The sequence below is a fragment of the Mus musculus genome, chromosome 13 (assembly GCF_000001635.26).
Source record: "Mus musculus strain C57BL/6J chromosome 13, GRCm38.p6 C57BL/6J".
Lineage (NCBI taxonomy): Eukaryota > Metazoa > Chordata > Mammalia > Rodentia > Muridae > Mus > Mus musculus.
This window is the reverse complement of record NC_000079.6, coordinates 51,907,195-51,918,166: the sequence shown is the minus strand read 5'-3', so window position 1 is coordinate 51,918,166 and position 10,972 is coordinate 51,907,195.

Sequence of the window (10,972 nt, the reverse complement as noted above, 5' to 3'; positions counted from 1 at the left end):
ACTAAACGAGGGACACCCGGTACAATATTGTGACACTTGAGGCCTGGCTAGTGGTCACAGCTGAAGGCAGGAGGCCTGAGCATCCTGAGGCCTGTATTCCTGTCCTCTTGAACCCACCCCCACCCCTAGCCTGTGCCCTCCCTCACCCTTCAAGTTTGAAGAGATGTGGCGGCTCTCCTCCAGCAGCAGCAGCAGGCTGGGGAAGGTAGCAGGCAGGCCTGTTTTAAGGCCATTAGCAAAGAACAATGGGGTCTGAAAGGGTAATCCTAGAAGAGAAGAATGGGAGTCGGCCTGTGCCAGCCGCGGGGCTGGTTCATTACCCAGACAGCAGATGGAGGGTGGCCTGGTTGCCAGGCAGAATTCGAGCTACCCAGCACCTCCAGTGGGGGAGGCAAGAGCTGAAGGCCTGGTGTTCCTTCCCAGCACTTCAGCCCTGTCCCCTAAGGTTCTCCAGGCAATGAACTTCCTAGGGCCTTGACAGGACCGAAGACCCATGTGTTCCTGACCGTGTGCTCAGGAGTACCCAGGTGACCTACAAACCCTCCCCAACTGAGCTCAGAGGCTACTGGGACAGGAGGTGGGCGCCCTGAAGGGGCATAAGCCCCGCAGTTAGGTTCCCTCCTTGCTTCTGCCCAGGTAGCCCGTTCTCGGCAAAAAAAAAAACAAAAACAAAAAACCAGTTCGGAATGGACACGGATGATAAACTTGCATCCACGCCTTTGGGGAGGCTGGCTGAAGGGGGTTGCACACAGGCGTGGGCTGCACAGTGGGGCGGTGCACCTGGGGGTGTGAACACTGAGGGTTTGCACTCCGGCTAATGTACCCACTCAGGGGAGCGCACAGGGAGTTGAGGCACACAGTCCCAGGTACTTCCACCCTTTGATGTTCACGGAGCACTGTCATCAGCTTTGGTCACTGCTGCCTTTGCCCTGGACGACTCGACTCGCTGCCTGCAGACCCTACCTGCCCTTGGGGGTTGGAGGTAAGGTGGCATGGAATCAACAACACAGACTCTGGAAGCAGGTGAGAAACGCCAGCAGCAAGCTCCTCTGAACCTCCACCCCATTGGTCCTAAGAAGGCATCGCTTCTAAACAGCAGTTCCTGATTGGCTGGCATTGTCTGGGTCCGCAATCAATGGCCTCTCTGGCAGTCTTCAATTAGGTCCACTGCAGGAGATGCCTTTGCTGCTGCGTGGCCCCCAGCAGCGGCGTTTATGGAGAGGTGGCCAAGGCTGTTCCTCCTACAGGTCACGCTCCACGAAAGCTCACCACTCCCTCCCGCAATGGGAAAAGGCAGCGCTGGCTTGTGGGTGACAAAGCAGCCAAAGCAAGAGGCTAGACAAGTCCTATCTTGCTCTCCTCCTGCCTGGCAATCTCCATTGTGGTTTTGGAGCCTCCTGCCACCAGATGGTCCCAGCAGAATCTGCTACTTTTCCAAACGGGAGTGCTTCAGTTGGCGAGTGAACAAGTCTGCAGGATCCCCATCAGCCACACCTGTGTCTGGGGGTGGGGGTGGGGGAGCGGACCCCAACCCACTTAGAGGTTGTCCCTCCCTTCCCCTCCTGTGCATGATTGCCTCACAGCCTCCCACCTTCTCTGTGCTTGAAAATCAGTACTTAAAGAAGACCCTTCTGTGAACATTCAGACTTAATTTAGCCAATTGTGCAACCATCAGTGCTGCAGAATGGGTACAGGTCCCTCAGATTGCTCTCCTAGTTAGCGTGAATTATCAACTCTACAAAACCTAGAGTCACAGGAGAGCCTCAGTTGAGGAATTGCCTAGATCAGCTTGGCCTGAGGGTGTGTCTGTAAGGGATTGCCTTAATTGCTAATTGCTGTAGGAGGATCAGTCCACCATGAGCAGTACCATTCCTAGGCAAGTGATCCTGAGCTGTGTAAGAAATCTAGCTAAGTGCGAGTCTATGAGCAAGCCAGAGAGTGACCCAGCAAGGAGATCCAGTGTGCAAGTCTCCTTCATGGACCCCTGACACTTTGTTCCCGACTTCTCTGTGCAGTTCTCCAGCAATGACTGAAGGCCCAGAAGCCAGGGAATTCCAGCTTCTGCTTTCTCACGTCTAAGACTGTGCTTTCCCACCCCCAGAGTGGTGTCTCTGTGCTTCCCTGAAGCCCAATACCTGCCCGGTGGCAGCATATGATAAGCTCAGTCAAGCTCCCCACGTTTTGCCTCCCCAGAGGCCGTGGGATGCAGACCCACACAGCACCACCACCACCATCATTACCTTCACCAACGCCATCATTATGTTACAGCTATTATGTCACCATCACCACCATCTTGGTCACCACCCCAATTGTCACTTTCCCAGGACAGTTACCACTTAAACATTTTACCTGAAACCACTTTCCTGGTCCTCCTTACAGACCTCTGATGCACACATTACAATGATCTATGCTTTACAAATGATGTCCCTAAAGGCCCTTTGGGTCAGAGCAAGATTTAAACTGCAGCATCAGGCTTTGGAGATCAGCATCTTGAAGGGATATTCAGGTGAGCATTGTCTATTTGCAGTAGCAAAGGGCTGATTTTAACTAGTACTTCCTGCAAGACAGCAGTGTAAAATGATTGGTTCTAGGTATATGTCCCACCAAGCATGTCTCAAAAGCAGAGGAATAAAAATGGGGGGAGGGGGAGCCACAGAATTTATGCAGTGTGAATTTATTTATAATCACCAGGCTAGGCTTATAGCTCAGTCATAAAGCACTGGTGCCAACACACACACACACACACACACACACACACACACCCGTGTGCACGCATACACACACAAAGTGCAAAACCAGAAAAAATTATCAGTTACTTTAGTAACTAACACACCATAAGACTTTAGGCAATGTGACAAAATCACAGAATTCAGGCCATGGAAGCCAGTTCCAGAAGGAGGATGGATACAGTGAAACTATCCGGGTTTCTGGGTAGTGTTGAAGCTGCTAACCTGGGTATCTTCATTTGTTAAGGCTGTCTCACATGAACATATAGATTATGGATATTAGTGTTGGCGTTACTTCTACAATCCACCCGACAGCTAACTGGCAACAGCCTGATAGGCCTGTCTTCCTATAAAAGGGGCTGTTTGCCCCCTCCTCTCCCTCTTACTCTCTTACTTTCTTTACCTCTTCTCTCTCTGACCCCTTTCTCCCTCTTTCCCTTTCCTCTGCCCTGCTCTCTTTCTCTCTCCGTGTTCCTGGCTGGCCTCTTCTCTCTCTCTCTCTCTCTCTCTCTCTCTCTCTCTCTCTCTCTCTCTCTCTCTCTCTCTCTCCCTCTCTCTCTCTCTCTCTCTCTCTCATACACACACACACACACACACATTTTCTCTCTCTCTCTCTCTCTCTCTCTCTCTCTCTCTCTCTCTCTCTCTCTCTCTCTTTCTCTCTCTCTCTCCCTGCCTCCATTCCCTTCTTAGCTCCCCTTCCCATGCCCTAAATAAACTCTATTCTACACTATACCCATCGTATGACTAGTACCTCAGGGGGAAGAGATGCTTCAGCATGGGCCCATAGAGGCATCCCTCCCACCACATCATACCCAACTCTATCAAACATCTCTTGGCTCTCTTCTTCTTCTTCTTCTTCTTCTTCTTCTTCTTCTTCTTCTTCTTCTTCTTCTTCTTCTTCTTCTTCTTCTTCTTCTTCTCCTTCTCCTTCTCCTTCTCCTTCTCCTTCTCCTTCTCCTTCTCCTTCTCCTTCTCCTTCTCCTTCTCCTTCTCCTTCTCCTTCTCCTTCTCCTTCTCCTCCTCCTGCTCCTCCTCCTCCTCCTTCTTTTTCTTCTTTTTAATAAAGCACAACATTGGCTGGGGAGGTAGCTCAATGTATAAAGCACTTGCCGTGTGAAAGTGAAGACGTGAGCTCACATCCCCAGAACACATTTGAAGCCATAGCACATGTCTGCAATCCTGATGTTCCAAGGCAAGAGGCAAGGAGAGAAGTGTCCTGGGATGACCACAGGCCAGCTTACCTGGTATGTAGCCGAGAGCAACAAGAGACTTCCAGGAACAAGGAGGACAGGAAGCAAAGCCCAACACCTGAACTCGTCGTCTGACCTCCACATGCCTGCTGTGGCAAGTGTGCACCAGACAGACAGACAGACAGACAGACGGACAGACAGACAGACAGAGACAGGGAGAGGGAGATTTGAAATTGTAGGTCCTCTTCTGTGAGCACAGTGCATTGAGTGTGTTCCCTTCACTCTCTAAGGAGTGTCTCCGGCTATGGCCGCAATCTTGTGCGTTTCTTCCCAAGCCTAAAAGAAGTTTTCGGTAAGATCCATAGACATTTCTACATCTCCTAGCTGACACTAATTCCCAGCACCACTGCAGCCTAGTCCACATGGGGAAGTTGAGGCATGCACTAAGCACCAATCTTGGTTCATATACAATACCACAGTTTTATTATTGTTTAAACTCACTTAAAGCTAACCCTTGGCCCTTCCTGTTCTCTGGACAGACAGGATACTCAGCCTCAGATCTCAGATCTATCGGAGTCTTAAGCAGCTCAAATCTTTAGCTCTCCCAGTGTGGGTCATGGACTTCCTACCGCTCCCCACACAGACCCAGAAAGAAGGGTCAGGGGGCTCCCAGAGGCCCTGATGTCAGAACACACACTCTCTCTGTAGGCTCTTTGTCTCCCTGGGCCCTGTTCTGAAGACTAAACTCCCTCTCACCTTCTTCTAGGAGGCAGCTCCCTTCTGGGGCTCCAGATTATCAGCATTCTGCTTTACGATGTTGAATGGTAACCCATCTCTACCTCTTCCTCACCAGAGGACCCTCCCAGCTCCCAAGCCCTTCTCTCTCTTGACTTCTTTGTGTTCATTACTGAGCAATCAGAGCCAGGAGAAACTGGGAGACAGAGAAGAATGCTGACAACCTACAGGATGAAAGCACAGACCTTCACCTCATTGCTTGCAACCTAGTTGCTATTCCAGAACACAGAGCCCATCTGCTTAAAAGCCAAGTGGAGAGCAGCAGGGTGCATTCCCAGGGCCAGAGAGTGGCTGGCTCAGTCCTTGGCCTTGTGTTGAACCTATGGTCTAGAAAATCAGTCCACCCTTCTGTCTTGGGCTCGCACAAATGAGTGTAGTGTACGCACACACATATCGAGATCCATGTATATATATGTGCACAAACTCACACACTCATCATATCCAACTGCATGCATAGTCACGTGCACACACTTGTTACACACATGCATATACTTACACTTCCACAAGCACACTCACATGCCCATAGCCACCAGTGCACACATTCAAATGGTAGGCCAGCAAAGCTCCAAGCCTGATTCTCCAGTCTAATATGTCAAATGGGCTTGTTTATCTTGCAGTTCTGTAGTTCCTAGCCAGTCATTCCAAATCCAGAAAGCCCTGGGAACAAGACACTGTTTCATAACAGGTTTAGAGGCAGGGTTCAACCTGAATGCACGTGAGGCATTCTCTGCCTGACTTAGTTTTGCTATAAAACATTAATACCTTTGCCTGCCGGCTGCTACCCACACACAGTGGGGTTGGGTGGAGCATGTGATCCACACACTGCCCAAAACAGCCGCAGGCTCAAATCCCATCTGGCTCCAGGGTTACAGGTGAAGGGTTTCACCCATAGCTAGCATGCACAGACAGTGGGTGCTTACATTCCCACGGAAGCCTGGGACCCACGGTGGCCCATTACCCAGAATCCACCACTAGGTGATCTGTTCACCCTGGGGCAGGGGGGTGGGGAGGGGGAGTGACCACAGAGTACTGAAGAGACAAATTAAGTCAAACAGAATCAGGCGGGACTTCAACTCTAAGCTTCTAGACAATGTGCTGAATGCTCTTCCTTCTGGGCCCAAATCTTATAACTCCCTCAAACTGACTGCCTCCAAAAGGAACTTCTGGGGGCTTGTCTGTCTCCTTCCTGTCCCTGATGAGACAGGGGACATGTGTACAACATAGGTACACACACGCTCATGTATACACGTACCCCTCTCTCTTAGAGGCGAGCTCTGGAAACCTCTCCACAGAACTCCATAGCAGCCATTGCCCCAATACAGACAACCTGAACATAGTAGGACCAAAAATCTGGTAGCTCCAGCACCGGTCTCCAATCCCACCAGAACTCATGCTACCCAGCCAAGGGGAAGTTCCAGGATTTTCTCCCAGATGGCTTTGACTCTCCTTTTCCAGAATCACTCTCAAAGGTAATTTCAGAGTCAACAAAGAAACCCTGCTCAGCACACCCCTATGGTGTGGAAACTGAAGTTAAAAGATTGCTTAAGAGCAGCCGCACATCAAAGCCCTCGCCCCTCAAAGAGAGATCCCAAACCCCAAGGCCACCTCACGGAAAGCTGACAGCTAAGCGGGTAGGGGCGCGGCTCCTCTGTGAGCCCGAGAACAGGGTGGAGGAGGGCAGTTCAAGGAAGTGTAGAGGTTCTTTGAACTTGGAAAAGGGGTGACTTGGAAGCTTGCCCTTCTGCTACTCAGGTTCACAGCTGAGGGCTGACACCTGCTTGTACTCGAAGGATCCCTCCCTGCCCCCCCCTCCCCAAGTCAGGAGGGACTCTGGGGATTCTCCGTTTCCTCCCCCATTGCACTGCGACAACAAGCCAAGGACACAAGAACCTGGAGACCACAGATCTTCCGCCCTGCTCAGGAGAGCCCATTCTTCCCTCCAGCTTCCCGGCCTGCTACCTTATCACCAATGTCAACACACATTTCCCAACAGTGCTAAAGAGTCCCGAAAGCAAATATTCTACTGCCTCCGGGAACTCTCTGGGTACAAGGCTTTGATGGGAGCAGGTACATCAGCCGAGACCAGCACCTCTGTCGATGCAGTAATAAACCTTACGTGCATACCCCAGATGGTGAGCCACAGGGCTAGGGCTCTCCCACCTGGGTTCAGGTAGAGAGCACCTGCAGACAGGCCCAAGTGACACACGCATGGGTTACCTGATGCAGGGTCCTATTGGCTCAGTGGCAGAAGGCTAAGCTGTAGACCTCATGCCACCAGCAATTTGTATGTGAAGAAAGTTGGACTGAACAATCCCTTTTGATAATCAATCATTTTAACACTCATGTTTATCCTTAAATGAAATTCTTGGATACTACTATTACATACATATAAACAGTATATAGATGAGTGACAGATGGACCGTTAATGGTGACAGATGAATGGGCAGGTGTTGATGACACTAGGTGGATGTACAGACAATACCAATGGATGGATGATGGATGGATGGATGGATGGATGGATGGATGGATGGATGGATGGATGGATGGATGGATGGTGTATGATGGATGGATGGTGTATGATGGATGGATGGATGGATGATGGATGGATGGATGGATGGATGGATGGGTGATGATGAACTGGTAGATATGTGAGTAGTTGGATGTGTTTACCATTTATAATGACATCTTTTTGAATAGCAAACATCTAGGTACAATTCTCATAGGATATGCCAACTCCTTAAACATTGACATTAGGTATACTTTCAGAAGATACAACAACTGGCATCAGGCATTGTCTCAGCAGTTCGTGGGGCTCTCACCAGTGCTACATATATTTTTGTGTATGTGAAAGTGTGTGGAAGCTAAAAACAATACAAAGCCTAGAGCACGCCTTGACGGGCATCATAGCTGCCTGCCTAGGAAAAGTATTGTTTATTGTAGCCTCATGAGAAATGCACGATGTCTCTAGATCAAAGGTGGGGACAGGGCTGCCTTCCAATGCAGACCCTTCATCCAAGTAATTGGCTGATGGCTGATAAGAGACCCACCGAGCCATATGATCATGTGACACTCTCCCTAGGAAAATCCCAAATCCCTTTAGCCCTGCGCACAGAAGGCCAGCAGACCCTGGGGCATTATTTCCATTTTTTAAAACCTCCCTGACAAATTCCTATTGGGTTTTTTTTCAATAGCTTTTTTTAAAGATTTATTTATTATTTATTATATGTAAGTACACTGTAGCTGTCTTCAGACACTCCAGAAGAGGGAGTCAGATCTCATTATGGATGGTTGTGAGCCACCATGTGGTTGCTGGGATTTGAACTCCGGACCTTTGGAAGAGCAGTCGGGTGCTCTTACCTGCTGAGCCATCTCACCAGCCCCCTATTGGGTTTTTATGAACCACTACCTCTCTGAGGGCCACCACTAAGGGGAGAATCCAGCCCCCCAGTAGGTTGAACCAGGGCTTCAGCAACTTCCCCGGAAACTCAGTAGCCACTTACATTCCATCATAGCTCCTGAGACTTGACATTAGACAAGACTAAGCCACTGAGATGGGCCACCTATAGACCCTCTGAATCCCCTTTGCCCACCCCTGAACAGGCAATCTTCCCTTAGGCTGCAGCATCAACCCCAGGCATGTCCAAATAGGATTAGGGTTGGGATTAAAGTTAGGACTGGTGGTGTGTAGATGGGTAGTTGGATGGAGGGGTGAATAGATGGGAAGGATGAGTGGATAGATGGTTGGGTGGGAGGGTGGATGGGTAGATGTGTGGATGTGGATGAATGGACAGACTGGATGGATAAATGGACAGATAGTATGTAGACATGGATGTTAGATGCTGGGGTCTCCTTGTCAAAACTCAATACACTGGGAAGTCCTCACACTTGTTGGAGGCTCTTCAGACATTGTTAGGTGGCCATGTTGATGAGAATAGATCCTTAGAGATCGCACACATGATCAGAAGGGGAGAGGGACTTGAACTTGGCCCATGTTCTGCTTCATGAGCAGCTGGACGGCTTCACCAGATGCCAGAACCACGTTCCTGACACCTCACCTCCAGAGCTTCAGGCAAGCAGACCTCTAGTCTTCACAGACATCCAGCTTTGGGTATTTTGTGATGGCATTGGGAAACAGACTTAAGATAGACATTAGCTATAGCGCATGAGTGAGCTTTGTGAATCACAGTCCAAGCGGATGTGAAGAGTGAGTGAGCACTCTCTGGCTTTGTCTGGATTCTAGGTCACTCGCAGGCTTTCCTGTGGGCTTGCTCACCTGACTTATCCCCAGGGCTGGACCAGGAAACCCTCCCCCCCCCCACCCCTATTCCCCAAGCCTCTGACCTCAGCATCCACCCATGACTCATCATTTCTACCTGATTCCAGAACTGGGACTTGAGCAGACAGCATGCAGAGGTAGGTGGGACTCTGCCTGTCACACACATAGGCCTGGCTTGGTATCTCCCTTCTACATCACTTAGCTTGAAATACAAGCACCTACTGTGGCAGACCAGCACAAGGCTCCAGCACATCAGCACAGACAAGAACGGACTCCTCCAGCCAAGTATCACAATCTCAAGCAAGTATGGAAGGAGTCAGTTTAAAACAAAATAAAAAATGACTCAGTGTAGTGAGGTGGGGGTCGGGAGGGTGGTTTGGCAGGGGAAGGAGAAGAAGAAACTTCCACCTGCTTTCACACCACAGGAAAGTAACTTTCCCCACCAATTCATTATTGCTCCATGCCTTTTCTCTCTCTACCCTTTTCTGTCTAGAAAAGCAACTTCCTCATCTTAGCCAATTGGAACACTGACACTCAGTCGAACTTGGTTTGCCCGATTCTAAGAAAACGCCTGCTAAGATCTACATATTACTAAGAAATCACTAAATACTAAGAGTTTTTGTTGTAGTTTTGTCTCCTGACAGCAACGACAGAACTCGAAGAGTTTGTTTGCTCCTGCAAGGCTGACTGTCTGTCCCTACAGGGAAAGTGGAAGAGGGACATTAGCCAGTTCACAGTCAGGCTGTGGAAGGCAGGGCAGAGAGACTGGAAAGCTTGAAGCTCACTATGAGCATGTGACAAGTGGGAGCCAGTGTCAGTTCCATGTCACAAGTGAAAGCATGGGACAAGTCAGGTGAGCGAGCCCACAGGAAAGCTTGCAAGTGACCTAGAGTCAGAGGAAAGCCAGAGAGTGCTCACTCACTCCTCACATCCGTTCCGACTGTGATTTGCAAAGCTCACCCATGCGCTACAGCCAATATCCATCTTAAATCTGTTTCCAATGCCAACACAAAATACCCAAAGCTGGATGTCTGTGAAGACTAGAGGTCTGCTTGCCTGAAGTTCTGGATGTGAGGTGTCAGGAGCATAGTTCTGGCATCTGGTGAAGTCTTCCAAATGCATCAGGTATTGCTCATGATGCAGAACTCGGGCCAAGTTCAAGTCCCTCTCCCCTGCTGATAAAGTCCTAGTTGATCCTGTGACCCCATCTGACCCTTGTCACTTCCCAAAGTCGCATCCCCAAGCACTGTGAATATATAAATATGGGATCATGGTTCCAACATGGGATCTTTTAAGGTACTTAACCAAACCACCTCAGCCCTCCTTGAGTGGAGAAAAGAAACATCAACTTTGTGACATACAGGTGAGAGACACATTTGTGACAGGGGTGAGAGTCAGGACTTCCCTGACCTCCTTTCCTTGACCTTTCTGGGCAGATGTCTAGTTAATCATCTTCAGGGTAAGGCTTCAAACACACCAGGTCCCTTTTCCCAGGGAAGCGCCAGCCAGCTCTGTAGGGTCTTCTCCTCTTTCTTCCTTTGTCTGTGTGTGTGTGCGCGTGTGTGTGTGTGTGTGTGTGTGTGTGTCCATGTACATAGGTGTATGTGTGTGTGGATGCTTATGCGCACATGCATATGGGCACATAGAGGTCAGAGGTCAATGTCAGTTCTCAGGCATCATCCATGGGGTCTTTTTATTTTAGTGTGTCCGTCTGTCTGTCTGTCTGTCTGTACATGCTATAGCATGGATGTGACAGAGAACAATGTGTGGGACTTGGTTCTCTCCTTCCACCAGATGGTCTTACAAGGTTTGATGGCAAGTGCCTTTACCCACTGAGCTGTCACACTAGCACCCACCTTGTGTGTTGAGACAGGGTAGCACCCCGACCCAGAAGCTCAAGGCTCTCCACGTTTTTCCATCCCCAGTACTAGAGTTGCAAACTCTACCTCAGCCAGCTTTTTAATTTTGATATGAGTTCTGGG